This window comes from Morus notabilis, unplaced genomic scaffold (assembly GCF_000414095.1).
Source record: "Morus notabilis unplaced genomic scaffold, ASM41409v2 Scaffold699, whole genome shotgun sequence".
NCBI classification, from domain to species: domain Eukaryota; kingdom Viridiplantae; phylum Streptophyta; class Magnoliopsida; order Rosales; family Moraceae; genus Morus; species Morus notabilis.
The window spans coordinates 296837-302484 of NW_010360714.1; the positions used below are offsets into that span (position 1 = coordinate 296837).

The window sequence follows — 5648 nt, forward strand, 5'->3', positions numbered from 1 at the left end:
ATTGCTAAATTCCAGCTCTAATCCCAATCATTTTCTTTTATTAAAATATATATACCAGATTACTATTGCACAAACCTTTATAACTAATGCATGTATATCAAAATGTTGCCTGCTATAAAAGAGAGAACATTCCGAATTAAGTAGTATTGTTGGATACTGAAACCAAGAATAAAAGCTCTTTGGTATATGCCAAAAGCCAAGACGAATCTGCATTATTAATTAATTATTGCTCCAACTAGCTTGATTGGAATTGCTTTTATCCTTAATTAACTTCTTCTCCTGAAGACGATAATATATTCATATTTGTATTCACAATTAGCTGAAATGCCCCTGTATTATACTGCATGTTTGCAATATAGCTTCACATATTCAACTTCACTTAAATTATAAGTTGAACTGGCATATTTATTTATAAATTTTCCAAATGAGAAATAGTTAAAAAAGAATACATTGAAATGTTGTTAATTATCATTAATACTATTTCCCACAACCATCAAACATCATCAATTACTACTTTCTTCGTGAACAACTTCATTCAAAAACTGAAATCAAACCTCGTTTTTCGCTCCAAATGGGCCGAACTCAACGGCGCCATGGGTGACCTAGGCACCTACATCCCCAGAGTCCTTGCCCTAACCCTAGCCAAGGAGCTCAACCTCGGCACAACCCTAATCTTCACCGGCGTCTACAACATCGTCGCCGGCGCCATCTACGGCGTCCCCATGCCGGTCCAGCCCATGAGGCCATCGCCGCCGTGGCCATCTCCAGCGGGCCGGACTTCGGCGTCCCTGAGATCATGGCCGCCGGGATTTGGACCGGCGGCATCCTCTTCGTTCTCGGCGTCACCGGGCTCATGCAGCTCGTCTACGAGATCATCCCGACGTAAGTCGTTCGGGGAATTCAGCTCGCGCAGGGCCTTTCCTTTGCCCTCACTGCCATTAAGTACATCAGAAATGTTCAAGACTTTTCGGTGTCCAAATCTAAAGGAGTCGTAGATAGAGACTGGCTTGGTTTGGATGGGTTGGTTTTGGCCATTGTTTGTGCTTTTGCTTAATCGTTGTAGTTAATGGTGTAGGCGATGAAATTACACAATCTAATAATAATAATAATAACAACGCTAATATTAATGATCAAGAGGTAGATCAAGAAGATGATGGAGAAATTAGGGTTAGAAGATTAAGAAGGATTATAGCTTCACTCCCTTCAGCTTTCTTGATATTCTTACTAGGGCTTGTTTTGGCTTTCATAAAAAACCCTATAGTGATTAAGGACATTAAGTTTGGAACCTCAAAATTCCAAGTAGTGAAGATGTCCAAGATGACTTGGGTGGAGGGCTATCTCAAGGGGACAATTCCGTAGCTGCCGCTTTCGGTGCTCAACTCCCTCGTGGCGGTGTGCGAGCTCTCGTCGGACCTCTTTCCGGGGAAGGAATTATCGGCGACGTCGCTTTCGGTGACGGTCCGGCTGATGCGGGTGCTGGTTCGGGGCCATGCCGTGCTGCCACGGCGCCGGGGGAATGGCGGGGCAGTAAAAGTTCGGCGGCAGGAGCGGCGGCTGCGTGGCGCTCCTCGGCGCGGCGAAGCTGGTGCTGGGGCTGGTTTTCGGGACGTGTTTCGCCACGGTGTTGAGGCAGTTCCCGGCGGGGGTTCTGCTCTTGTTTGCCGGGATTGAGTTGGCCACGGCTTCCAGGGAAGAGGAATCTTTTGTGACGCTGATTTGCGCTTCGGTTTCGCTGGTGGGATTGAGTGCTGCGATTGGTTTCATTTGTGGAATTGTTGCATTTTTTATTCTTAGACTCGGGAATCTAAGAAATTATCATGTTGAACGTAATGGTCGTAGTTCTAGTACTGGACCATGAAAAAACTGTGAAATATTAAGGTTGTTTCTCATGATGTGGGAATGTTAATTAATTTATGTTTTACTTATGCTTAAATTTTCATATAGTTCGTCGTAGTAATTCTATTTTGTATCCTGTTGTGTAATGTGTATTATGATTATTGTATAAAAACTATGCACAATAATCAGTATTAATATATAACTATAATGCTTTAGAGTTCATGCGACGTAATGAATTTTACTAGTGTAGAACTATCGCCACTGATAGACTTTGTATTTTTTTTAATGGATTCGAACTTTAGTCTTTTAACATTAAAGGCAAAAATGTGTATTTACTAGGAATATATAGCTGCAACCACGACTTTGTATATGCATATTTATAACCATACATATACATATACATACACATATATATATATATATATATATATATATATATATAACTTGTTTGGTGAAACGCTCCTGCACCCAAATTAACTGTTGGTATACTATATGGCTTATTTTAGCCGTCAAGATCAATATAGATGAGATCAGAAAATGCTAGATATTATTAACTAACATACTATCTAAATTAACTCAATGGGTTCTATATGCATTTAAGATCATTGTTTTAATATGCTTTTGATTATTTTCTCTCGATTGCTTTCCTTTCAAGTAAAAATATTTGCAATCTACCTTAAAAAAAACGCAATCTCTGATCAATTTCATATATTAGCAACTGATCATCTACAAATTATATATATATATATATATATATATGTGTGTGTGTGTGTGTGTGTGTACTTATACACATTGATGTAACGAAGTCCGCGAACAGATATCAATGGCCTAACATTGAAGCTCAACGCTCTATAAAGTCATTAAAGTTGAGGCTTGGAGAGAAAAGCTAGAAAGGACTAATTGAGGAAGAATTAAAGCTTACAATATATTCAAATTCAAACTAAAAATAAGATTAACCTCCATTAACTACAAACTTATTGATAATTGCAAAATACTAATTTACTTGTATTTTCTACATAAAAGAGCATAGATAGGCTTTTCTGGCCGTAAAAAATCCTTTTGCGACCCCATGTACTTTGCCTTTTATAGTCCCCAACTCCACTGCGATTTGCTAACATAGCTTCAGAATGAACCACTCTAAGGACAAGAATAAAACCCTTTTTCTAATAATGTGTTTACGAACAAAATTAGTAATAAGAGTTTTATGGGCTACACACAATATTCCCCTGTCAAGTTTACTTAAATGTCCAAATTCAAATGTTATAATTTAATGGTTATCTACTTAAGTAAAAGGGTATGTTAGTAATTACATTGATAAGAATTATTATCCCTAATTTTAGTATAAACACTAAAAAGAGAATGAGATTGTTTCCTATTAAACTATCAAATAGATACGTACACACTAAAAAAGGAATGGATAATCTTTATTATATTACTTTACTTTATTTTCTGATCTCGTTACCTTTTTCATTGCATTCATTTACGGCTAAGTAAAACATGCCCTAAATTCAGTATCTCCTTTATATTTAAGATTCCATTAGTGTTCATTTGCGTGAGGGCTCCATTATTGTGATGGAACTTATCATATATTTAAAGGTATTGTTGATGGTGAGGGGAGGGAGGAAAGGTTCGTGTATATATAAAAGTGACACACTAAGAGTCTGTTTGGTCGGAGGATTCGTTCACTGATTCAAATCATGATTCATGATTCATTATAGTATTTTCTCTCATAAAAAATACACGTAAATCGAAAATAATTTTAATCTTATGGTTTTAATCCATGAACTAAACGGACTCTAAAATTAAAGAGAAATGGGGGTAATTATAATTTAATGATCTGTTTTGATGTAATTGATGTTGTCAATCTTTGAGAAAGCATTGCTAGCAAAGAACATTGGATCCCAAGCAAGTTCTTTTAAACCGATGATCAAAGATTAATCATTGTACATTTCTTCTATCGTTATATAAAAATCAAGCTGATATTATTCCACTTCACCCAAGGTAATAGCTACCATTGCCTTCTACCCGGTAAAAAGCTCCTAGAGTGGTTTGTTTACGCACATTTCCATCTCAGGTTCAAGATAATATTATACATATATATATATATATATATATATATATGAGTTGAATTAAAGAACAAAAATTGAAATTAAACAAGAAAGGAGAATCAAATCAATAAGGAAAAAAAAAAAAAAAGGTAAGTGCGATCTAGGCAAGTAATTATTTGAGGCCTTTCCTAGTGCCAGAAGTCAACCATCTTGCCATTTTCTATATGTATTTTGGGTTTTCGATTCCTTTGGTTGGCAACATAAAGTTCCACCAAAAAAAAAATAAAAAGAAAAGAAAAAGAAAAGAAAGAAAATACTACGACCGACAACGGAGAAGCAAAAAAGAATATATTTATTGATTTGGCACTTCTGAGTAAAAAAAGGAAAAAAAAATCATTTTAGTACCTTATATTATAGTAAAATGTGCTTTTGATACCATGTGTTTTTAATAATATTAAAATGATACCTTGATATTTCTAAAAATATCTTCTCGGTACTCTTAAACTTATTTTTGAAACATGTAGGCCTCATTCATTTCATCAATTCGAGTTTTTAATTTCAGTTTTACTACAGTTAAAAGCTCTCACAAAAAGTCGCATCTGACTTTTTCTGCTACAGTGAAAAAATCTCACATAAAATCACATCTCAACTCGAATTGAAAACTCGAATCCGCGAACTGAACGAAGTTGTAATGTCCAAACTACCTTTCTTATCAATTAAATAGAAATCATTATTTAAAAAAAATCTAAAAATATTTTAAAACATTAAAATATTTAAAAGAAAACAACAAAATAAAAAATTTCATTATTTTTTTTCTAGATCTATTAGTTTTTGATTAATTAAATAAAAAAGTACTAAGATCATTTTACATCTCAAAAATCATCTTTAGGGTATCAAAAAGATATTTTTAAAAAATATCGAGGTACCACTTTAATATTATCAAAAAGATATGGTACCAAAAGCATGTTTCGGTATAACACAGTGTCAAAATGATTTTATCCAAAAAAAAAAAAGAAAAAAAAGGTTAATTTATTAATTCATTGATTAGGGGTGATGGACTTATTAGTGCAGGATGAGCATCTCCAATGAAATGCTATAATTGATGTGTTAATTACAAATTTGGCATTTAAATGTAAAAAAATATACTCTAATGCAATGCTATTTGTTATGTTAAATTTCTCATATGTTATACTTCATGACAAATTTCTCATCAAGTATAGCATATGAGAAATTTGTTGACATTTGATTGCTATTAGTTGAAATAATAAATATTTACTTTTTCATGTAATTATTGTAACTTTTATATTTTTTTAATTATTTTAAAAATAAAAGTTTACTTCCAAAGCTTAATAATTATGAAAAAAAAATATATTTAACATTTCAAATAGCGTTATGCATTGAAATAAAAATAAAAGTAACATATTATATCATATTTGTTAATGCTAAATATAATATTAGCATTAATATTTACATTAGAGATGATTTGCATTAACTTTATATTAAAGAATGGTACAATTTTCAATATAAATACTAATGCTAATTATATATTTCCGTTTTTTTTCTCTCTTTTTTTTTTTGTTTGAGAAAACAAAAGGCTCTCTCAACTCTTAAAATAATTATAGAAAGGGACAAAATAATAATTAAGGGACGTTGAATTGTGTGTTAAAAAAATTACTCGATGACAATTTTGAGCAAAAATTACTAAAATAATCCTCAAAATAATTCCTAAAAAAAAACTCACTTATAAGAACCATAAAGACCCCC

At 33.1% G+C, this 5648-nt stretch overlaps 2 pseudogenes; both read left to right on the forward strand.

Moving 5' to 3' along the window:
• Nucleotides 1–593: 593 nt before the first annotated feature.
• LOC21398046 lies at nt 594–1858 on the forward strand (annotated as a pseudogene).
• Nucleotides 1859–3648: 1790 nt separating this feature from the next.
• LOC112091408 overlaps nt 3649–5648 on the forward strand; it is a 4196-nt pseudogene continuing 2196 nt past the window's right edge.